This window comes from Gallus gallus, chromosome 3 (assembly GCF_016699485.2).
Source record: "Gallus gallus isolate bGalGal1 chromosome 3, bGalGal1.mat.broiler.GRCg7b, whole genome shotgun sequence".
Lineage (NCBI taxonomy): Eukaryota > Metazoa > Chordata > Aves > Galliformes > Phasianidae > Gallus > Gallus gallus.
Genome location: NC_052534.1, coordinates 78129754 through 78155202, shown reverse-complemented (window position 1 = coordinate 78155202; position 25449 = coordinate 78129754). Strand labels below are relative to the sequence as shown.

The window sequence follows — 25449 nt, the reverse complement described above, 5'->3', positions numbered from 1 at the left end:
GCCTTTGGAAGGGGGAGATCCCTCGGAGCGCTGTAACGGGGCAGCGCCGTGCGGGGGGCGAAGCTGCCCGTAAAGTGCGGTGATTGCGGAGGGGGAAAAAGACATTTAACGCGTGTAATTTTAAAGTTTTTTTTTTTTTTTTTTTAACGCTCAAACCTTCAATTTTAATAATACGTTATCTGCCTGCTTTTCACCTGCTCCGGGCGCCCAAGGCGCACACGTTACCCGACCCCGCTGCGCGCAGCCCCCGGCGCTGCAGGGCCGCGACGCGCACCGACGACTCCTGCGCCACCCGCGCAGCGCACGCGCAGGTTGCGCGGGGAGAAAGCGGCTGCAATGGGGGGGGGGGGGGGGGGGGGGGGGGCGTTGCGTCACCGCTCGGGGCTTCGTGACGCGCGGCGCGTGGGGCCAATGGGGGCGCCCGGCGCTGTGACGCGCGGCCGCCCCGAGCGGGAGCTCCGCCAAGGCTGGCGGGGGGGGGGGGGGGGGCAAGGGAGAAGGCGGGGGGGTGAAGGCGTCCGAGGGTGCGTACAGCGCCCCCCCCCAGCTTTAGGTCTCCTCGTTTTAGCTCTCCCCGTCACACCCCGCGGAGATGGGGTTGGTGTGCGGCTGCTGCGCCCGCCTGGCACTCTGCGTGCCCCGAACCGGGCGAGCAGGCACGGTGCCACCCACCTAAAAAGCCCCGAGGGTGCGCCCGGTGCCGCTGACCCCTGGTACCACGGGGAAGGCCCCGCCGACCGCCCGCCGCCGCCGCTCGCAGCCGCGTGACAATGGCGCCCCCTGCCGGGCGGCGAGCGCCGCAGGGGGGCACCGCCGTGCAGAAGCGCTTCGCTTCACGGCAGCCTCACGGCAGGGTTTGGGGTGTTCTGGGAGTAAGGATTCGAAAAGGGCGAGTTGCAGCCTGCCATCCCCTTCGGTCCCCAGCCGGGGAGCTGCGCGGAGCCACTGCTGTACTGGGGAGCCCTGTGCCTGCTGGAAAGTGAGAGGCCAGGAGAATGATGCCGAGTTCTGTGCCAAGGCGGTTATTAAAAGGAAAAAAAAAAAAGCAGCAGCAGGAAGCTTTTAAAATCGGGATGTGTACACGTGAGAGCAGGCTGAAAGCAGGAGTGCTGTATCTCATATCCGCTGGTGCGGCCTGCCAGCCACTAAAACAAACATGCTGAGAGGGGCAGCGGCAGCCTGCTGAAGGCCTCTGGCCTCCCAGCACCCCAAGGCCCTGGAGCCGCGGCCTCTCTGGGCCTGAGGGCCCAAAGGCAGCCTCGTATCGAGGGAACCGTGGGGGCCACAGCACCGCCAGCCTGGGCAGTGCCCTGTACTTCGCCCAGGAGAGCCACACAGCACAGTGGCACCTGTGTTCATCTGCCAGAGCGAGCACTGCCCTTGGCCACGGGCCAGCTGGCAGTGTCACAGAGCCAGAGAACTGATCCAGGAGGGATCCGAGCTGCCCCCTTCTTCCAATTTAAACTAGGCCATCCCTGAGAGTTTGAGCAAGGGCTGGATAGTGAGAGTCAGCATTTAATTTGACTTCCCAGCATGTGGCAGTGAAACTTTAGTAGTATTAATTATAGCAGCGCCACAGAGAGTATTGGTGTGTTGACACTGGCTGGTAGGACTTAATGCTATTTTATATGCGTCTTATATCTTTCCTCTTCTCTTTCAAGTTGTTACTGCTTGCAAACGTCAGAAGGAAGATAGGCAGAAGCTCATTCTGGAGAACACCGCTCTGGTGAAGAAATTGTAGGAGTAACACTTTTCAGTTCAGAAAGGTACATAGGATATCCATAAACTATGAACTATTTGCATCAATGTCAGATTCTTCTTACATCTCTTCCCCTAATAAATGGACACTAGATAGAAGCTGTGTTTTCTTTATTAAGCTGCCTACATACTGTGTATAAAGTGGAAATAAATCTTTACCACTGCTGGCTTTACTTTAGGGTAAAGGAATATTCTGTATTTGTTATTCTTATGCTTCATTCTAATGTGGGATTTACTTCAAGTCATTGAAAACTGTAGAAAGAAATGTAATTAGGGTGCATGATGTTGTGAGAAATTCAAGAAATATTTGTATGAGTTTCAGAAATCACTCTAATTATGACTGATCCTGGTGATGCTCCAGCTAATAAAAGCCTTAATTCAGCTCATGAACATGCACGGTGCCTTTAATGACAAATAAGTATTTTCTGAAGGAAAAGGTTTTGTTACTTTTAATTGCCAGTGTGAGAAGAAATTCTTTGACAGGATTTGGGTGGGATTACTCATGCAGGCAGTTTGCATTGCGCAAGCGGTTAATGGGAAGGTAAGATGTGCTGCATGAACTCTGCCTTTCTGTAAGATCACACCAAATTGCTCAATTAATCCCTTCACCCCAGCAGTGTTCTCCTTCTTGCTCCAGAACAAAGGAAGATTAACAATACCATGTTTCTGTGTGCTTGTGTGTGCTTGGCTAAAAGTCTTCACTGTGAGCATGGCTGCACAGAACCAGACTTTCCAGGTAAATTCTGCTGAACTGAAGAATTCTCTGTGTTTTCCTGATTGAACTCCATGCAGGTTGCCCATAACATCATCCTGGTTCCCTTTTGCGCACTACATGCTACCTAGAATAGGAACATGCATTCTTTTGATGGAGAAAAAAAAAAAAAAGCAAAAAACTGTTGACTCTTCATCTGTGTCTATCAGAGCTTCAACCCAGAAGCGGTGGCAGCAGGGCAGGAGATGGAGGCAGCTGCATGGGGGCTTTGGTTTGGCACATCCAAGTTCTGCCTGTGTCTGGGACTGAGCATCCCCATCCTGCGCATTCCCTCACTTGATGGGTTTAAATGAAAGGAACAGGGTTTGCAGTCCATGGTTGCTCTGCCAGCACAGCCAAGGCACAAATGGATGGACAGACAGACAGTCAGGGGATTCACCCTTGAACAGCAGTGCCACTTCAGGCACAAAACTGGTGTTAATTCAGCCAGAGGTGTTTGCTTTCGTTAAGAACATGGCAAACATCAGTCCCATCACCCTGTATTAAAAGTGGCAGCCTTCTGTCCAGGGATGATTTGGCAGAAACAAAGACATCCAGGGCGAATCAGAGAAGTCTAAAAACCTCCTTCAGAAGTTTAGAAGGAAGATGCAGCAAAATGTTATCCCTACTGTGTCACAAACACTTTTGTCATATCATTTCATTAATGTATTAAGTGCCAGGGGCACTTAAAACATTAAAAATTGTTTTCTGCTTCCTAAAGGTGGAAAGATGGAGCTGGGCAGCAAACTTAACTGTGTTGGCACCCAATTTCCTTGCTGGAAACAAGATTGTCCCTAGCTGTCCTCCATCCAGCCAACACATGGATTTCTCAGCTCACCTCCAGAGACACATTTCTGGAAAGTTCAGGCCACCATGTCCACCTCTTCTCTCCACATCCCTAAGGGAGGCATTCTTCTACCTCCACAGCACAGGTGAGCAGCCAGCAGCATGCAGAGCTGCGGGGAGATGCCAAGAGGACATCAGCCACCAGGATGAGGAGTTCAGAGCACTCCCGACTTACTTAGCTTGGAAGAGATTTTCCTTAGCAAAATGACTTATCATACCTTTGACAATAGAACAAGACATCATACTTTCAAAGTAAGGTCTAAGACCTAGGTGTCTATACTAGACATACCTGCAGCCTTTCCAAACCTTTCACCTCCTTCCCCAAAACTAGTCTAGGTAAAGCTTGAGCATGGGTGTGGGAGCAGAATTCGAAGGCTGGTTTGGTTTGGTTTTGCTTCATTTTATTCTCAGAACAGCATTCAAGCCTGATTTCAAAACTCTTTTCAAAGGCTGTATAAAAGAATTTTCTAATACCTTAATGTTCCATATATTTTATTGCCAACATTTATTTCCGTATGTGATACCAGTAGAAATTATTACATCTTATAATGGAATGGCCTATAGTAAGAATTAGTACTGCAGTTAGCACTGACTGTTGTATACTCAACACTAAAGCCCTTTGAATATAATGAAAATCAGAGATCTCTAGGAAATAATCTTTTCAAAGATAAATAGAAGAAATTTTTGTGCTTTGAAAGTACTACAGTCCTATTGGTTTTGTTTTCCTCCTGCCAGTTTTTTCTGGAAAGATGTTTTACTCATCCTGGGAAAAATGTCAACGTTTGGACTAAATGCTGTGTTGTTTTGAAAAGGTGCAGTTTAGAGCAGGCCAAATTAGCAGATTTTTCTGATGAGCCTGCCAGAAGCTTTTTGCAACTCTGCTGAGAAAATGTGTGTTAAATGGAATAGCAGTGTTCAACACGTGCGTTGTTGCAGCAGCTACAGGCCAAGTTTGAGATCGGGGCACCAAGCAGCTCATCTAACAGAAGTCTCCTGCTTCACCTAAAGAGCTCATAGCCTAAACAGAGCAATATCTTCTGTCATAGTACCACCAGCATTTGCCCCCAGAGGAAGAATTGTTTGGGTCACCTGTTGCCTGGAAATACTGGCCCTGGGGATCTGAATGCAATTAAAATGAGTTATCCAGGTGCACCTGTTCAGCCAAGGGAGCCAAGGATAAGCTTTTCTTCTCTTCAAGTGGCCGTGTTTTTCATTGCTATGGGAGAGCCTTGAAAGCGTCAGTCCTCTGCCCACATGGGAAAGGCAAAACCCCATGTTTCATGACTCATGCATTCATGCAATCCCAGTTGCATATGACTGATAGGATTGTATGCTGATTTTACTTTTCCACGTTTTGTTTGTCCTACAATGCATTAAGCTCTCGTGGGAATCCTCCAATGGATTTCACCATTCTGTATTTTCTTCAAGAGATATGGAGAAACACATCATTTTCATTTTAAACAAACTGTCCTGCATTTGGAGCAGTGAGATGCAGCATGAAAAAGCACAACATGAAGTAACAAAGATAGGGTTAGCATTTTTTTCAGAAAGAATTTGCAGACTCAAAGCTATAATGTAGTTTTACCTGCTACAAAACAAAAGTTGTCTTACCAGATAGTTTTACTGTCAAGTGTGCGTCTCCTGATGGAGTTTGGGCACCTTTCAGTCTTGATAAAGGTTTATAAATGCAGGAAACTCCTGCAGAAGATGTCTTCCATTATCTAGTTATCTTCACTTTTACAAACGCATATGATGTTCCTAGTTGGAGGGCACGCTTATTATATATAATGGGTTTGCTCACACTGATTTTCTCGGTGCACGCTGAAATTATACATATTTCCAAGGAGGCAATTCTTGGCAGCTATCAAAAGGTGAGATAGACACATTCAGTATTCCTCCTGTTTAAACCTGCCAAATTTTCCAGGCGATATCCCATACCTTGCCCAAGCTGACTACTGCAGGTAGTGGGCTGCTGTGGAAAGAAGGAGCCAAAAATGGTCTTTTTTACAGCTGCACATACACCAACAACTAACACAGAACTGTTATTAGCAGATAAGAGTAGCTTCTGGTCATCTGGAGTGGTATGAATGCTCCAGACCTTTGGGCTGGAAGTAAAAGAATCAGAGTGTCTTGAAGACAGATGAATGAAACCCAATATTATAGGGCTGTGCAAGTAGGACCACACTCTAAATACTGATCTGTAACAGGCCAAAAGGACGTGAAAGTCCTGGTCCAAGAAAGCAAGCAACTGGAAGTTACCACAGTCTATTTGTGCATCCTAGGAGAGACAAAGAGGCTTTCTGGTGACCCCGGTGTGCTACCATTTGCAAACCACAGTTCATGTCAAATACCCTAGCCAGAAATAACCTTCCTGTTGCCCATGGGATGCCACTGTGCTGGACCAATGTGCCCTGCTAGCCTACCCACATCCTAATGATGTCTTAGCATTTCCAAAGTTCACAGAATCTCATCAAGGCTGAGGTTGGCTGGGACTTCTGAGACCACCTGGTCCAACCCCTGTCCAAGCAGGGATACCCAAAGCAGGATGACCAGGCCCACATCCAGGTGGCTTTTCAAGATCTCTTAGGATAGAGGCTTCAGCTGGGTGGCCCCCAGCATAATTGCAGGTAGTCAGTAGGGATATGCTCTTAATCTGTTTTGTGTATTTCTCGGTGTCCAACCAAACTGTCACCCAAAAGCAAGAGGACACCCCATTTCTGTTTTCTTTCCTTCATCCATTCTTTCTCCACCTCCTGACACAGATCGTTTCCAGCTGTACACGTGCTGATGATAGCAGCTGCAGCAAGAACCTGGTTCAGCGCCGCTCTGCTCTCATAAACAGGAATGCAATGACGTACTTTACCAAAGCATCCACCCACAGCGCTCCTTTTTCTTTCATGGATCTCCTTTTTCTGCATGGGAAACCTTGTTCCTCCACACCCTGGGCTTCTTTGCAGTGCCAGATTCAAGAACTGCCTGAGAAGAGCATTTAGTTGGAGTACAGAGAAAATAAAATATTCAATTTATCAATTACATTTAAAAGCAAAAGTAAGGCATTTTGTATTTTTTTTTTTTTTTTTCCAAATAGAAACAGAAGTATATCAGAAATACCAGAAAATGGTAAGGCATTTTTTTCCCCCATGCATGATTTTTTCTCCAGGAACAAGAAAATGCTACAGATCACTACCTGAAGTGGATTATTATGCCTCACTGTGCCCAGCTTCCACTTCAAAGAAGGGTCATGGAGGAAATGGCTCCAGGCTGTGCTACCACTGCTCTTCCTGAGATCCTGTGGGATCCCAAGTGGAACCAGCTGCATCAAGGGCCCCCATCTCGCACAACTGCAGGCTGCCACTGATTTCAGTGCCAGGCAAGGCAGAGTCTCCAGGACTCCAGTCTCTGCTGAGCATCACCTCAGCATTCTTATTACAATGCTCCCCATCATCAGTACCATTTACTGCTGGGAGAGATGGGCAGCTGCACAGCAGCATCTGCAGCCCACTTTTTGTTCAGAGGAGCTACAAACCCTTGCTGCTCAGGATGGTAAGGTTGTTTCCCTGCAGAGCTATGCTGGAGGATAGCTTTCTTCTCTGACTTCTCACCGCTGTGGAAGAGCTCAAAAATCAGCCAGACCTAAGAGGAATGAGCCTTTCCCAAATGGAAGGCACCAGAGCAGCTCCTGCCCCTGCTCTGGCAAAATTTGGAGCCCAGCTGTTAACTGCCCTTTCTCAGAGCAGCCTCGGCCACTCAGTTCTGCTGAGCTCAGCAGTAGCCCAGCTGAGCTCTGAGCCATAAGGTGGCTTCGTGCATGAATAAAAATAGTAAGGCACAAATAACTTTTGCACTGAAATAAGGGTAATCCTCACATATCCATTCTTTTTCTCTGTGAAGCCCTCAGATATATAAAGGGGCAGAGACTAATGCAAAAACACTCTCAGCCACAGTGCTACATGGCCCTTTTAGTTCTCATTTACTCCTGCACAAGCTTCTTGGGCATGGAAATTTTCAGGTGGCTTCAGGCAAGGAACACCCCAGAGAGTAACCTCAGCCCACCATGGGATTTTGTAGGAAGGAGCCAAAGCAGGACGGGAGCCTGCCTTTCCAGCTCTGATGTTTGAACGTTCCCCATCACAGTGGAAATCTTTAAGACAGCTCATCTGACATGATGCTGAGCCAAAATATGGAGAACAGTTTGTGAAATTTCATCCTTTTGAAACAGAGCCCTGAGCTTGCCTCCTACTCATACCCAAACCTAATCTTATCCTGAGCAACAGCCTCAGCACACTCCCCTCTTGTCCTTCCCAGGCATTAAGCAACTTTGCTGTGCACATGCCACTTAGCATGTGAGAGCACAGAGGTGTCAACGGGCCTATGAGGTGACCTGGTAAATGACAGCAGAGAATGGTACATCAATATTACTAGTCCATTTCTTGTTCCCCTGCTGAGGACCAGTCTCACTTTTCCAGATTAACCCCCAGAGGTTCTTATTTATCAGCATAATGTTTGCTTCATTTGCCACTGATTTCCAAAGAACACTTCGCCCAGGAGACCTGTTGTCCTAATGCAGTTTCAAAAAAGATTTATATTTCCCATTCCAAGTGCTGCTCTCATTTGAACTAGAAAAACAGAGCAGGGGTTTGGCTCTGAATACGTGGAACTTTAGGAAGAGACAATCTGTGCTTGTGAACAGAAGGCTCAGCACTGGATTGTTGCTGGAGTGGTATGCAGAAGTCCTCCGTTCAGGAGGATATTCCCCATTGGTCTCTTCCCCACCATCCTGGAGTATCCTCTAGGTAGGAGCCCTGTATCTCTGGCCTGCCCACTGAGTGGCCTTATTATAAGAAAGCTCCCCATGCGAGGCACTGCTCCACCAGCCATCAAACATGGCATTTCATTGCAGGGAACCAGCAGAGCATGATTCCGTCTGCTGAGCACATCACACTGTGTGCCCACTTGAGGCAGATAACACATTTCTGTAATTTTACAGCTCTGAAAAATGGCACCTTGATGGCTGTCAAGTAGCACATGCCTTTCATTAGGAATGTGCTTGTTCTATACACAATTCCAGCATTTGCCTTAGATTATGTCATCTGGATAAGTAAACTGGTCAAACTTTAAAGTAGCCAAGCCTTGGCAGACAAAGTGGTTCTGTTTCCTTACAAATTGATGCATGCAGCTTTTCATCACTCACTGCCTTCATCATCATCACTTTGCTCCCACGATACCTTAGCATTTTATCACAAACTGCACCACCCCTGGATGCAGTCGTGGACCAAAGAGGCGCGGGCAGCCCCATCACATCCCCACAGCTTCTCTGCGCAACGGAGCCAGCCGCTGATTGCTTCCTTGCTCACACACCAAGGCAAGAGATTATCCTGTGCCCCTGAAAGCACCACACCCAGCCAATGCCCCGAGCTGGGTCTGAGCAGAACTGCTCTCTCCTAACAGCAAAAAGGAAGCAGTAGACTGAAAAATAGACGGGAAATGATTTTGCCATTCTGCCTCTAACAAACTGTAATCCCGAGCTGATTTGTTTTTAAGAAGTTCTGGCTGTGCTCCAAAGGGCTGTGAGTCCCAGAGATGAGCTATCCATTTCCTCTAGTCTTTTTAACATGGCTGCAGCTGAACTTTTAAGCCAGATCATCCCAATTTACCAAGCATGAGATTATTGCTAGTGTGCAAAACGAGGTAGAGAATTAAAAATAGCCCTGCCGGTAGCTGTGAAGTCACTTGATCTAAGGCTTAGTTAGAGGTTTATGTGTCATTCACAAGTACTTGAGTTCCAGAATAGGCTGCTTGGTAAGTCTGTGCTGCAGGGAGCTGTGAGGCACAGATTTGACTTATTTGCTTTTCACAAGTCAGCTTAGGATGTAGAGGCATAGGGAAAAAAAAAGAAAAGAAAAAAAAAAAAGGCAGATTTTGAATGAAGTAGCTGGGTGATTAAACTGCACATGATGAAAGCAAGCAATACTTGAAGACACTTGACTCAGCTTAGCTCAAGGCAGTTGTTCTGTGCATGTGTTCAATGCTCTCATATGGTGCAGCACGGCAAATGTGTGGCCCACGAAGGCAGAAGTGTTTAAACTCAACTTTGTAGAAATCATGCAAGCAAAATTAAAAATACCTCGTGTTGGACAGGTTTGGGTTTTGTGTGTGTGTGTGTGTGTTTGTTTGTTTTTGTAAAATTCCTCCAGTCTTAGCAATTTTAGCTAGGGAATTAGTTGAGTAAGGAGAGATTTTAATCAGACATCCAAAAGGAAGGAAGGAAGCAAAGTTCCAGGGTAAGGTAATACACGTTCGTCCTTCCAAAATAATATATCATTTTAAATAAAAAAAATGATGCATTTCTCAAATTATTCCTTTCTTTTTCTAGGCTGGATGTAATTCTTCTTTTTATCACTGGGCAAACACCATACATCTAAGTGCAGCTCATAATTCTTCGGTATCTACAAATGAAGAACAGGTTTGCTGCCCTGGAGTGCAGGCCAGACAGACTGCAGTCACACGACAGCAGAAGCTGCTCACACCTCCTAATCCCCTCTTATTCATTGTTTGTTTGGTTTTTTGGTGTTTTTTTTTTTTTTTTCATGGATGTGTTTTCATTCCCATAGAAAGCAGTGGGACTTTCAAGGCAAACAGTGCAAAAGAAAATTTACTTCACGTATGTCTTGTGCTACTGAAAAGAGACTCTGTAGTTCTTTGCACTTTAGAATACATTAGCAATTTTTCACAAGGCATGTGCAGCTTAGTCCTTCTGAACAGCTGACTCTTTCATTCTTGCTGGCTAACAACATCTTTTTTTGGTTGCTGAGATGCCTGAGGTTTTAAAGTAGAGCTTCCTATTAATCCCAAATAGTACAAATGCCACCATTAAACACCAAGCAGGTTTTCTGCCACTACACCTGAAGCATCCAGCATGGTTTCACTGTTTTAATACCACACAGAGGCACAAATCACAAGGAGTTGTACTGGTTGATGGTACCTGACAGACAAATATGGCACTATGTCCTGAAGAAGAGCTCGACATTACATGAACATTTAGCATAGGTGATCCCACTTCTCATTCTTTAGTTTTTAAGGACTCCACTCAGCCCCCAAACTCCCCTCCCCTAAGCATCTTCCCAGCTTCAGATCAAAAACGCAGAACAGGAGTCCTGCTGTGGGGTGACACGTGAGCTTGGGGGATCATTTCAGGTAGCTTAGCTGAAAATGGCTCCATTGTTTAGCAGCCTGCAGAGCAGCAAATCTCCTTCCCCCATGCCAGTGGTCACTCAATGAAATGTGTGCTTTTCATAGACGTAGGTCCGCAAATTTCATCTGATACGTAAATATCTAGAAAAATGAAGCCATTTATAAACACCTCCCCTCCTTCCTCTTCTCCCTCCCTGCCCTGCTCCCAAGATACGCCTTTTGGCAGGGTGAACCCCACCTGTGATAGGCTTAGTTCACATGGCTCCAGAGCAAACAATGAAATATTCAAGGTGTAGTGGTGGTGGGCAGTGCGAGGCAAAAGGAAAAATTAAGAAATAATAATAAAAAAAAATAGAGAGAGAAACAGTTTTAAACCTAATGGTAAATCTGTTGGTTTACAACTTGTCTAACATGGACCAGAACCCCTAAATACATTTCTGTTATCTGACTTTCAGTTATTGAGTGCCCTACCCTTTATGTATTCATGGGCATTTTCCACAGGTGCTCAATTTCCATTATATTTAAGCCAACCCTTTGATTTCAAAACTTGACACCAAAGGACCTCTCTGGGGCTTCACAATCTGAGCAAGCTGTGCAATCACAGCAGCGGCTCTTTTGATAGAGGTTTGCTGTCTCAGGATGAGTTTCAGTTTGGTTGGGGCACTGCTCGTCTGCACAAAGCAAGAGTTTGTACGTAAACACTGCACTGGCTTTGCCTCCCCCATGTGTAGTCACACCAAGTGGGGACTTGGATTTCTGCCAGGACTCTTGCACACCAAACACATTGCAGATGCAGGGGCTGCATCACTTCAAAACCACCTGGGGCTCATCTGGTGGAGGGACACTGAGGAAGAAGAGGGCATTTGTGTGCCAGCCTCGTGCTCTGCTCTTCCACCTTTCTGCTTGGCTTCTGCTTGTCAGAGTTGGATGCAGGGTTGCCATTCATAACTGTAATCTGGTGCCAATCCTGTAAAAGCTTCCTTTTAACAGAGATAAGATAATGCAGTCTAACAGTTCTTTAACGAAATAGGATTAATTAGCAGGAAGCTGGCTGCTTAATTTACCATTGACCTGTAAAACCTAGTAAGAATGAGGTCACCGGACATAATAGAGCTATTTAGGAGTTTAGGGCAAACTCTAATAACAGAAATCATCTTCTAAAGCTCACTCTGATAGAACAAAATTTGGAGGTAAGGAAATATTACTTATTAAGGACAGATCTAATCTTCAAAATAGTGCACTCTGTATACTCAACAGTTTATTCCTTCCAAAACAAACAATTGCAACATCTAAGCATTCGGTTGGTGGACACCAGACTTTGACATTCAAACCCATCAACTTTTTGTATCCTTTCCCCCTAAGTCTGTTATATAAAGCTCACTTTTTCTATGACCTTAGTATCTCACAAGAGCACACATTTTGAGAATCTTATTTCATGTTTCAGCACACAAGAATCGGTACTTCTCAGTGCATATCCTGAGCAATAATCTTGATTAAATGAAGTTTGTTTAAGGATCAGAAAAAATAAATAGTGTACATGTATTTCCATAGTTCCCCAATTTCCCTCCAGCTTCTACCTATTTTTCCACTTGTTTTTTTTTTTTCTGATGGAAGCTGTTTGCAAATTACAGTTTCTATTACTAATACATATGTGCATCTATAGCATTTTTTGTCAAAGCAGTGTTCCTGTTTTCACCCAAGAATTTCTCATTTCTTCCCCCTAAATTATGTCCTGTCTGTTCCCCACAGTATTGGAAGTCAGGATTATCAAGCAGGGTTTCAGTTGATTATAGTGTACATCATCTTCCAAAGTGGTGGGTCCAGAGACATTTACAGATCAGAAATACCACCTGAAGCCATTCTCAGCAGATAAATGCATCTATTTCTGAGCGCTGTGGTCATGTAAAAACCAGGCACAACATCCAAGCTACAAAACAGTCAAAAAAAGTATTGATTTTGATGTACCAAATCTATTAGTGCTTCTGCTTGCAAAGCAGGGGGATGAACAGTTACCCTTAGCTATCCATATGGAAACAGAAAGACCTTCCCCTTTAATTTTTTTTTTCTTTTATTATTCCCTCCATCTTCAAAGCCTTCATGTAGTAACTGGCTATTTTCCCACCTCTGCTTGCCAAGGAAGCTTGAACATATTCCTTAAGATGGCCAAAAAGGTCGTTATAGTTTGAAAGAAAACATTTCTTCTACCCAGGAGCTCAGCACACCATGTCCCCATTTCTCCAGCCTGCTGCCAATAAGGGGAAGTGAGATCTCTTTTCAAGCTCAGTAACGAATAGTTTTGTGTGTCTACTACAAAAGATCAGGAAGCCAGACCCACTTTTTTATTTAACACGTGGAGCCAGATTCTCAGCTGGTATATGCTGAAATTGCTCTACTGATGCGAAGAAAAATATACTGATTAACATCAGCCAAATTTCTGCTCTACATATTATGTTTGCAAAGTAAATGGCATAAATCATGGAAATTGTACTTACTTTTTCCATTTTGAGATATTCTTCCTCAGTATTCCCTGAGAAAACATTGTTGTCTTGTTAAGGTGCTAAGGATTCAATTAACAACAACAAAAAAAAAGTAGGGTCAAAATGCATCCACAAAACTTCAGAACTTTTCTAGTACTTTTCATCTCTTTTACCTCTACAGTCACAGCGTCAAAGGGATGAATAGTTCCTCATTTCTTCTCCTGTCTATTATTGCTTTAATATGTCAAAATTGTACATAAATGTGGAGGGACGAATGCATGCACACATACGATGCGCTCTGCACTGTGATACACACCTCTCTTTCTCTCTGGCTTCCAGAGCTCAGGCTACTGGAATTTCCATCAGCTGAGTATATCCAAGTGGCCAGATGATTCATCAGCAGTGAAGGAAAATATCTAAACTTTGTCATTTAGGGAAAGTTATTAGGAGAAAACTTTGCACATGGGGGGGGGGGGGCAGGGGGGAAAGGAGAACGTCTGCTAAGTTCTACCAAACTTTATTGAACCATCATCTTTCAGCATATCAGTTTAGAAACTACATATCTGCAACTCACACATTCAGAAATCTACTTTCATGCAGTATTTGGGGATGTGGATACAACTTTGCAAAAAACTAGTGTTATTTGGTGGTAAATTATTAATACTTTGATTCATTATTTTTTTTCGAGTACACATACAATCACTGCAACATTTGCAGTGAGTAAACAAGTACTCCCACGCTGTGAGAGAAGATAGGGATATGTTCAAGGTGATAGCACAGCTAGTTTACTTTGAAACAGATTAAATAAGTGTTTTCACTGTTTAATAGATATCTGAGCTGGCAAAATGAGGGGAAGAGGGAAAGGAAGAGAGAAGGGAAGGGAAGGGAAGGGAAGGGAAGGGAAGGGAAGGGAAGGGAAGGGAAGGGAAGGGAAGGGAAGGGAAGGGAAGGGAAGGGAAGGGAAGGGAAGGGAAGGGAAGGGAAGGGAAGGGAAGGGAAGGGAAGGGAAGGGAAGGGAAGGGAAGGGAAGGGAAGGGAAGGGAAGGGAAGGGAAGGGAAGGGAAGGGAAGGGAAGGGAAGGGAAGGGAAGGGAAGGGAAGGGAAGGGAAGGGAAGGGAAGGGAAAGAAATTTTTGCTTGCTATGAACTAAGCAGATCTTATATTTCTAGTTTGCTAAGTAAAATACATCCAAGTGTCTGGAAGATCTGATCATGAAATAAAAAATCTAGCAGCCTACCCCCATGCTTCTATGAGTATTTTCTGGAAGAATGGAACCCAGATTATTGCAGGGAAGAATCAGGCTTGTTATTCTTCTGGAAAACACTTGATAACTGAATTTCTCTGTCACTACAGTTCAGCAAGAAAATCTGTTTCCATCTCTCCCCTGCCAATCACCCTCCCCCCCACCCTCTGATGCCTCAGAAAAATAATCAAGGTTTCAAAATGTGGCTAATATTCAGGATCTTGAACACTTACATTCTGAATCTTCGAGAAAGACTGTGAATAGTCTTTCCAATGATTCCTGGCTGCTTCATTCAAGGAAAGAGGAAAGAGAAGACAGAGGGATTATCCAAAGCCATGGTTACAGCCTTTCCATGAGCAGAGAATCCCCTTCCAACAAATGATTTGCTGAGATGGATGCACTCCTGGGACTTTCAGTTCCTACACAAACACCTCTATCATCCTAGTATGAATCAATAAACTTGACAACAACAAGAGGTCTCACTCTAGATTAACCCTCCCCAGCATACTCCAATTGCTCAGCCTATAGCTGGATAAACTGCCTCAGAGAGAATGCAGGACATGCAAGAAGAGAAACCAGCCCTGAGTGAGAACCAGGAACTCAGGAGTGGCTGGAGGCTGCTGATATGTGCCTAATGCATGCAATGTCTTCTATTCACAATGGTCACTTGTCCAGCTTCCCCTGACATCAGTAGGACTCAGACAGCTTAGTAGTTCTGTACATCCCAGCAGGTTCATCTACAGTGATGGCCAGGCTGGGCCTTGCATTTCCATCACCCAGGTCAAGATTATACCACAGGCCAAAACAGGGCTGGTAAACTGCATCATTTAATGGGAGATCTCCTGCTGGCCTCACCCTTGAACACTTTCATTTGTGCTAAAACAGCTGCACAGGCTCTCAATTGCACGGGTCCATGACCACACTCAGCATGGAACCCAGCTTCTGTGGTGGTTTAAGTCCAGAGACGCATGTTTGAAGGTCACTGATCCAGATCATTCCCTTCTTTTTCATTCCTCTATCCAGGAGATACTATGTCTGTGGGCTCCATCAGCACCAAGAGCTTATTTTGCACATTTGTTCTTTCCCCTCTTTGCCCCATTCAGTTCTTGTCCTCCTGCTGCTTCCTTATCTCCTGAGCTCAGCAGCCTGGAGCTCGCACTTATTTCAGAAGTGGTGCTACAGCCATCAGCTGAAAGCATTACTTTTTTCTTTTTTTTCTTTTTTTTTTCTTTTTTTTTTTTTTTTTTTGTCCTGAGCCTTGAACATCTGTCAACAAACATTGCAGGGGAGTGCTTGTTACCGTAACAGGTTGTGTGGAAAAACACAGTACTGCTGTTCTCTCCTCCCTGCAATCTTCCCCTGGTTTGATAAACCTGAACTGTCCTTCATCTAAGGCCTATAAAATGGGTAAGCAGGAATGTTTATCAAATCAAAATGAGGGGGAACACTTTAGGGAGTAGGCCACACAACTGATGGGATTGCATGCCAAAAAAAAAAAAAACCCAAAAAACAAAAACCCTCTGTGTTGGCTAGTTTGAAGGGCAGAAATTCTAGCAGCAGGCTGCTGCTATCAAATCCACTAGGACATAACCTCATTTATTAGTCACCATATTGCCACCGATGAGAAAATTAATGAAAATAGTAAAGAAAATCAAGTTTCCGAGGAGATGGTCTTGACAAAGCTATGTGATGATCCCTTGGGTGTGTGCTGCCAGACTGTGGGGTCAGTTCTTGCCCAATACCTTGTATATGAGAGACTGCAGTGAGGAAAAACTGCCTGAAAACATCAGCTAACATGCAACAGTCTTGCTTTATTCTTTCATTTACTGGCCCTCTTTAATTAGAGATAGGAGGGGCAACAAAACAAAAAGCTGCACAAGTTACGGTAACCAGGAAAAAAACATATATCAGACCTCATGGGTAGGGGCAACTCTGGATTTTAACTGTAAAGTATTTGACTAAGAATAGTTTATTTAACCTCTAGGACCTTTCATGAAGGTGTTTTGCTGCAGTGGAGGAAAAGCAAACATTGTTACTTTATTGAAACCATTTATTCTAGTGTTTTTCCTTAGGGTGTAAGTGACCGATACCCTCCAGGCATCGCTTCTTCCTCATGTGCTCAGAGCTTGCACTTGTGCAGCATGTGTTTAGATTTGAGAAATTTCCCCAAAATCCAGGACCACTGCAGCAGGTCCACAGAGTACTCTGTGCTTGCTTCTCTCCACCTACAGACATGATTCAAAGCACACTGAAATCAGTGTACGACTTTCCACCCACTTCACTGAGCTTTAGATCAGGATGCCCACACCTCTGTCTGTGACTCCCCTGTGAACTTGGCTGTAACCATATCCAAAAGTGGCAATTGATACAAGCACTTGGAACTTGTCTGATGTTGGCTTAAGGCACTCATCTTTGTCAAATGGACGTTCAGATCATTCTATATGTTCAGTTTAATGTAGGCCTTGACATTGGTGCGGTTTTTACTGATAAATGTTTGCTGTCAGGAACAGTATTAACCTCAGGAGCTGGCTTTCTGAGCTACACATCAGCAGGATCAGAGGAGCACAACGAAGATAAGGACTGCTGCTCCTCAAGGGTGCAACAAGACTGGGGGCTATGGGGAAGCAACAGTGGAGAAAAAAGGAAGGAAGGATCAAGGAGGAGGCAAAAATATTAATTCCCCTTCTTTCTTATTGCTTTCTGGACATCCTGTTCATAACTGGAATTCTGTTGTAGCAGTGAGGTCCACCCACTCACACTGCTGTGTGTCCCAGTGCCAGAAAAATGCAAGCATGAGTAGATATTGTATTTGTTTTGTGTTATTTGTTGTGCCATAAATATGAAGACACGTTGTTGTGTTCTGGGACCAAAGCTGTTCATTTGCTGTTGCTGCCGTATGAGGAAGAAAATGAAAACAGTGGGGAAAATCCAGAGGAAACACGTGACGGTATCACCCATGTGCTGTGCACAGGCACTGTTTCTACTCCTTCCTGAACCAGAAAACGGGATTGTAATTTCAGGTACCAACTCAGACCCACAGCCCTGCTGAAGGTAATGTGTTCAGGCTGTGCTGGTGTTTTCTGGCCTGTGCCCAACATTGGTAGGAGCTTCTTCCACTCAGGTTGCTCAGCCCTATGCAGAGGCTGGAGCCCCTTAGCAGCCTCTTCTGGGGCATGATAGTGTTCATGTTGCTGAAGAGCACAGAACTGGCAGCTCTTGTGCTCTTCCTGGTGGGGTGAGCAGAGACCTCCTTTACGCCTGCCTTCTCAGCATTGCCTCCAGAGCAGAAAATATGGCCTCAATTTTTATGTTTTTTTTTTCCCCCACAAAGCTTCAAATGACAGAAGGAGTTTTAAAAAAAGTTAAATTGGCTCTGAAGGTTTGAATGCTATATCCCATCTTCTTCTCATCCTCAGAAAGATGAGACATGAATTTTTATTTTGTACGTCAGTGTTAGTTTAATTCAGCAAAAGTTCTTTGGCTGAGTGAAAAAATGCAAAATCAGGCAGTTTTCTGCATGAGAAAAAGAGAATCATTGCTGCCTTGATAGCTCATTTCGTTTATTAAAACTGCTGGGCCAAGATTTATTTTTAATGAACTCTGATCAGTCACAGCCAGTGATTTCACAATTCATGTTAGTACTGTAGGCATTTGTTGCACTGCAAACAGCTCATTTGCTTATTTTCTGGAAGATTTTTTTTTTTCATCTGCCTTGAAATTGGTCACACAGGCTTTTATGGGATTTTTCAAGCTAAGTATTTTTGTTCCCATGGCTAGAGGCCATATGTCAGAACCCTTTATTGTCACTAAAGACAAAAAAAAAAACCCACTTGCTTTTATTCTGCTAAGGCCTTTCCTTTTTTTCCTTTCTTTCTTTCTTTTTTTAATGTTTACAACGCCTTGACATCCTGTCTCGCTAAACCATACTTCATCCTTCTGCTTTTTCTAATATGCATATGTGTGTAAGCAAAAGAACATACTTTACAGATGGGGAAAGGTAACTCATGAATCAAACTGCATGCCAACAGAGATAGTTATAATGAAGGTTGTAGAACCACGTCTGCATTATATCTTATTCATTTACTTATTAAAAAGGAGCTGTGAAGTAGAAATCAAAGTGGTCTGTCTTGAACCAAAAAAACTGAAATTCCTTCAAAGCATTTCACTGCTGTTAGAATGGCAAACCGTTGTATTGAAGAATGCCAGCACAAAAATGAATCCTATTGCTCTGTTTTTATTCATGTTTTTGTTGTTGTTGTTTTGGTTTGTTTCGTTTTTTTCCTTCATAAGCATTTTATAGTTTGGAAAAGCAGTAGATGGCTCATCAGGAAATGCAGTTCGGGGCAATTACTGCATGCTTCAGGTGGTCTAAGCAAAGCTATAATCAGATGTAAATAGGTGGACTGTTGTGTATTTTGCTTAATGGTATGAGTAATCCCTTCCAAAAAATAATAATAATAAAAAAATCAGATAGAGACGTAATTGGCTTGGAAAGAGATGTACTGCAGTCATATCTTTGGCAGACCAATAAATTCTTCATCCATCTCAGACTATGGAATCTGGCAGAGGATTTTGTCAGATTTCTTGGTCACAAAGTGAAGCAGAACAGTCACACACTGAGGCTCAGGGCTAACACAAGGCCCTTGTCTGGCCAGCAGCACTACAACTTGAATGTTGCAGCCAAGTCCTTCACTTTCACCCTGTGTTCCCCGGGATCCAAGAGAACAAAACCACTCACTCTAGAGAGTGTTTGCTTTAGTTGTCTGAGACAATTTTAAAGCAGCTGCTTGGCAATGGCTGAAGAAAGAATGGAGAGATGGCTCCAGTCCAGGGGAGAGTCAAGCCATGCAGTGCTGGAACCAGTGGCCCACTTGGGGCCTACCTCCAGTGACAGCCTGCATCCCAAGAGGGGTGGGCAACTGCAGGGCCAACTTGGCTTCACCTCCTCCATCAGACACAGAGGACTTCTCAAAGGGACATCTCTGCTTAAAGACATTAGTTGTAATACAGAACCTGCACAATTCACTGTTTCAAGAGGATGTTCCAGTCAAACCTCCCCTGCTTCTTTTGACTTGCCTCCTTCTATAATGATGCAGCCTCATCTTACCTGAAAAAACATAAAAATCAGATCATGCAATATCAACAACTGCTGTATCTTAATCATTCTCCACATCTTTACCCCTTATTTACTGCCTCAGAGTCCATGCTGAGGAAGAGTTAATCTGCCCGCAGGCAGTAAATATCAAGAATAGCAGTGGTATCTAACTGTAGAGAAGAAGGGAACGGGACTGACACGTGGGTTGTCCATCTGTTTGTCTGCTTAGAAGCTGGGTCTGTGCCACAGAATTTCAGCCAAGATGTGAATTTGGAGGATGCTGGAAGTTTAATCTCCTCTACCCCCCAAGTTCAATCAAGAACATGTTTGCTTCCCTGTAGACTTCAGCAATAATAATGTTAAGTGGTTCTGTGAGACGAGTAACCACCAGTAATTTGAGTAAACTCTCAGGGAATGTAGCTGCAGCCCTGGCCTCTCTGTGAGGAGCCTGGCTTCAATGAAGCCTCAAGCAGAGATTTGTCCCCTCTACATCTGAGAAGAAGAGGTAGAGAGACATTCAAAGTGGAGTTAAGTGATGCCACTGAGCTGTTCTTGAGATACAGTCACCTTGTTGGTGGCCTTTGACACATGGCAGTCTCCTATAAATATGCTCAAACATGGGCTGTCCAGACCTCATCCAGGTATCTGGCAGTTTCATCTTGTGATGCAGGCTTTGTACTAGTTTCCATTTATATAATACTACCTGGACAGTTGGTTCCTACTACATTATATTAAAAAGAAAATAAAATGTACAAAAAAGAAAATAAAAATTGAAATACTTAAAATCCCATGAAACACAAATATTTGCACAGCAGAAACTTCTTAAATAACTAGACCCATCTATCTAAAACACTAATATTTGCTTTTACATAGTAGAACCTAACAATTCAGGGATCTGGGGAAAAAAAAAAACAAATCACAGCAAAATGTATGGCAATGCTTGTACAACAGAAAATAATGACAGTGTTCTCAGATAACATATCAGATACTCCTCTGTTTTGTTTTCTTGCATCGGTGCATAAGGAGATCCTTTTATATGAGAATATCTGGATAAAACTCTGATTCATTCTTATTTTTCTCTTACACGAAACATAATTATCTGTCAGATATAGAATTTTTTTTTGCCTTTCTTTTCCAAGCTGTTTCCTACTAACTCTTGAGGAAAAAATCCATTCTCCTCTCAATTTCTGGAGTCTTTCAGAGACAAAGGTTTGTTTTTTAAAATATTACAATAAACACTATAAATTTCAGCCTGAGAATTTTCTGTGGATGCCAAATCTACAGCTGTAGCCAGTGTGACCAGATGTTCAGGGGCAAAAAAGATGACAACTGCTTCTGCTTAGCAGGATTCCAAGACTGTCACTACATCAGCACTCCAACACAGCCAAGGGATATATGGCTAGAGTAAAAGCCACTGCTTTTTTAGGCACTTCTTTGCTCCAAGAATAGCCTGTTTAGTCTAACAGCGTAGAACAGTTGAGAAGGAGCAATAAAAGTTGCGTTGTTTGAGACGCACATGCAGAACGTCATTGCTGAGTTAAGGGATAGCCCTCCTAAACCCCTTCTCACATGGGTAAGCTTCTTGTCACTTAGATAATCCCATTAACCTCCAGTAAGATACAAATTCCAAGGCAGACAGAGAGCTTCCAGTGAATTCCATAGTGTTTGTATCCATGCTCATTTTTGGGAAACAGAAAGAAATTATATGGTTTGTTCAGGGGAAGAGAAGCCATCAGGTAGACAACAGCTTCTGCACTGGAAATTTGGACTTTGTTGTTGCTTCTCCCGAAGTTAATCGTGACTGTGCTTGACCTGACCTAAGCCCTGCTTGGCTAATACTATGTATGAGACTCAATGACTCAATGAGAGAGAGGTCAGAAATGAGGAAGCACCCTGTGCTATGAGGATCTCAACAGTTTTGTGTTCCAGGGTTCATAGTTCTGCACTGACTGAGCTAAATCTTTAGGATACAGACCAAAGCTAAGTTGAAAACCCTAGGTCTCTCTCAAATGCTCAGCTTTAGTCAGGAACAGAAGAGCTCATTTCAACAAAACTCATCTAAATTTTAAGTATGTAACAAAACAATTTTGGATGGTTTGGAAAAGATTGATCTCAAATGTGAAAGTATTTTGTGTGAAACATGCAGATCTGTTTAAAATAGTCCAATAAATTCAGCACCAAAGTTGTTGAACAACTTAATAAACCTCACTTCCTCCTCTATCAGATGAACTGTTTACATGGGACAATTAGCCCATGACTCAACAAAGAAAACAAAACAAGAGTCCAAAACTCTTTTCTTCTTCCCCCAGTTTTTCAAAGCATTGCCTGTGAGTCTCATTAAAATCCATAGGAACTGACACAACTGTTTTAGTGCTCCCCATTGCTTTTTTGTCTTCACATTTGCAGTTTGACTTGTTGCTCTATTATTTGCCTCTTACTATCACAAGTGACATTAATTAAGGTTGTAGGCTCCACTTGCCAAATTTAACAAAAAAGAACATGCAGGCATTGAATTCTCTTGCCTGATGGGGCACATTTTCTCATTCAGAGCCAAGCTTCAGGCCAATCCACTGTGAAAATCCTAGCAAAAGAAGAGCAGTTTTGTAATGGAGATCTGAACACTTGGTGTTTTTTTCCATATAGGATTATGATTATTTACTGTCCTACTCAGTTTTATTCTTAACTTTTATTTTTACAATGATCAGATAATTTGTGTAGGACTATAGGGCAACATACATCATGTATTTTTCGCTTAACATTAGAAACCACATAGTCAAAACTCCTACTGTTTCTTGAGATATTTTGCCAAGCAAGGACTCAGGAAAGAGTGTGAGGATTGTCTTGAGGCAAGTTTCAAAAGGAAAGGAAGTTCCAAGGTGGCATTTTTGGTCGGAAAATTGAGAAAAAAAAACACCTGGACCAAGGCAATAGTTGGGTACCAGGAGCTGAATTTCAGTACTGGAGACAGGTTTCTGCTCCCTGCTGGGCAGAGAAGAGGTTTTGGTATAGAAGCAGCATGCCTTCAGTCCAAGCCTTAGGTGCCTCTTTGCAAAGCAGCAAAGAAAAAATTTAAATATATTAGGGAGCTCCTGCTTTCCTCTTGCAATGGCCTTTTTGATGCCCTTGAGGCAGCACCTCTCCAGCATTTTCCCCTTGATATAGCCTTGTGTTTTGTGACTGGGATCGGAAGGGCTGAATGTCTCACATCATTTTATTTCCAGAAATATACTGACACTGTAGAAAACAGAACTGTGACATAATTCAGTCTTAATGAAAGTTCCCACACTTCAGTAAATGTACAAATATTTTGACTGTAATTGATATAATTTCTTTTGGAACTGATAGACAATTTCAGTATGCAGAACAGCAGAGCCCCTTCTCAAGTGACTTTTGCTGCCATAAATTAACTCCCCTTTTTCTCTTTCCATTGCAAATATTAGACTAAATATTTCCAAAATGCCCGACAGATATTTCTGCCTGACAAATAATCTTAACACAGCCAGAAAAAAATCTATGCAATGTAGCTGGTTGAGCAACATGGTAGTTTAGCTGTGAGGCTTCTGCATCGGTATTTAAATATTTCAGGCAGGAGCAGTACAATAGCCGGCCAAAGAGAGCCGGTTTCAGCAGAGCATATATTGCTATAGCTGTATGTGTGGTATGTTAGCTAGACAGCAGACCCAAGAGGCCTTTCTGAATATTTGTCTGACACTGATAGATAACGAATGCTGGGAATGTAAGGGACCAGCTCGTCTCTGAAATAACACAACAGCCTCAAGCTGAAAAGTATTTCACCATTCCCAAATGAATTTCTACATTTCGTCACGCTATCTCCTAAAGCTTGGTAGCCCTCTGTCAGACCAAACAGTAATACCAAACAATCTGCAGGAACAGGCTGGGGAAAATACAGCCTGTTATCAGAACATACCCAGCTCCCTTCCGTGTGCACACATCCAGTGAAACTGGGTGCAAACCTCGGGAATCGAAAGTGAGACCCAGAAGCTTCCTCCCCCCAGCACAGGGCAGCCCTGAGCAGTTTCAGTTCTCGCTTCCACTGGCCTGTGGAGCCATCAGGAGAAGCTGCTCGGCCAGGCCTCTCCTCACCCTGCACGGAGACACCGACAGAGGACCCGTTCAGTGCGGCTGTTGGCGTGTGCAAACACACAGCTGGCCATAAAATGCTGTTCTTTACTTAGGCTTCCTTTCAGCCACGGAGAACTGTCCTTATCCTGGCCACACGCTGAACACAGACGCTGGAATCCAAGCATGGAAGTGCAGTGTTACTTAACTTTCAAAAATTCAGTGCAGGGCCTTCTCTGTAAATCCCAATCCCTATTTTGAAACAACTCATCCTTTCTTTGTTCCTTTTCTTGTCCCACCTAAGCAGCTAATTCTGCTTAAATATTTGTTTTATTGGTTTACATTGCACAACATGGCAGATACCTGGAAGGACTACTGTGTGAAATCAAACCAATAAAAATATTTTTGAAGCACAAATAAGAGCCTTCTATCTGCTAGGCTCTAGCAATCTAATTAGTACAGTTCACTGTATCTGCACTCAGACACTTCAAAGCAATTTGTGAATAAGTAGATTCCTCTTTCTTTACATATAATGACACAAGAAATTGAATGTAATGGAAATTACTCTGTAAAAAGAACAGATTATACCCCATGAAGTTTACTCAGCAGTATTGTCACCAGCAAGTCATACTAGTTTAACTTTGTGATTGGGTGTGTGCTCCATCCCTAGCTGGAGACAGTGACAAACATAAGGATAAAGAGCATTGGGGAGCATCATCTTTTATTTACTTACATTTTAATTTAGACATAAACATATAGTACCTAGACAGTTGATCTCTTGAAAATCCTGCAGCAGTCAAAGAATACTCAGAAAAGACCCAATTATATTGTACTGCCTTTGTAGGTGTGCAAAGCCCAGTTGAAACAAAGGAATCTGAAAGCCTGGCAGATTTGGGAGAAGCTGCATGCTCCTGGTTGTATGCAAGTCTATTCAGGAACTAACAAGCTATAGCTTCAAACCAGTGAAAAGATAATTGGGAGGCAGGAGTTCTGCAGAAATTCAGCAGAAATTGCCACATTCCTATTCTCATGGAGGAAAGGAAGAATCTTCTCAAAATTCTACAGGAAATTAAGGCCAGTAGTCATAATCTTAATACTATAGGTTAAGAAAGCAAAAATAAATGCATTCTTCTACTTTCTGTTGGCAAAATATGTAATCTGTAAAATGACTGTCCTGTCTTCTGAGACCTCTAATTCCACCATAACTAATAAATGCTAACTAATGAACGTCCATCCAGAAGGAAGAAAAAAGCCAAGTCACCTCCAGCTCCTGAAGGTCCCTGCTCAATCCCATTTCCCATGACAAAGCACAGAAGGACCTCTGGCTATAAGGAAATCTGCCCTAGATTTCTAGAAATGACTGATGGAGATCTGGATGCAAAATTCCTTGTAGGGGGCCTTGATTTCCATAGGGCAACCTGGCCTTTCTGAAAGTAAACTTTTGCGTGCCCCAAGCTGAATTTCAAACACCACTGGCTGGTTCTAAATTGTAATGTAAACATGTGAAACAACCACATGCACAGATGACTGCATATACATGCATGTGTTTGCAGACCCATCCTTAAAGGGAGTGCTCATATGGATAAAAGTCATTTGGCCATATGGGATACACATAAGAAGAAAACGGAGATTTAAATTGTGTGAACTACACAAATGTTGTCTGCTAATTCTGAACAGTTACAGTATTGGCTAAAATAATTATTTGAGGATTAGAAGGATTAGCTGTTGAGATTTGGAATAAACAGATTCCAAAATCAATGCAACCACTCAGACCACTATACTCCAACACACACTCATGCTGTGACTGCAAAATGTACACAGGGCACGAGAGCTGGAAAATACATGCAGAGGCAGTGGGAGTTGACATCTGGATGCCGAATTTCTTCTCTGTCAGGAAGCTGGTAACATGAGTAGGGGATATTCACCCTGTCACATTTGTTACACGCTTTCTTAGGTTCATATGGCAAGACTGGAAGACAACATGTCAGTGAATCTGTGCTAGATATAT

The 25449-nt window shown here is 43.4% G+C and overlaps 1 protein-coding gene and 1 long non-coding RNA gene across 7 annotated transcripts in view; one reads left to right on the top strand and one right to left on the bottom strand.

Annotated features, from left to right (window-relative positions):
• Nucleotides 1–25449, bottom strand: part of FAM46A (family with sequence similarity 46 member A) — a 48719-nt gene that overhangs the window by 6950 nt on the left and 16320 nt on the right. The window lies entirely within an intron of this gene.
• On the top strand, nucleotides 388–10909 carry LOC107053113. 2 transcript variants are annotated; one of them, XR_005858393.2, is made up of 4 exons: nucleotides 388–1766; nucleotides 2396–2494; nucleotides 3231–3607; nucleotides 9729–10909. It is a non-coding gene; the product is annotated as an uncharacterized LOC107053113 (long non-coding RNA). The 2 variants fall into 2 exon arrangements; XR_005858394.2 differs by having other exon boundaries at nucleotides 2373–2494.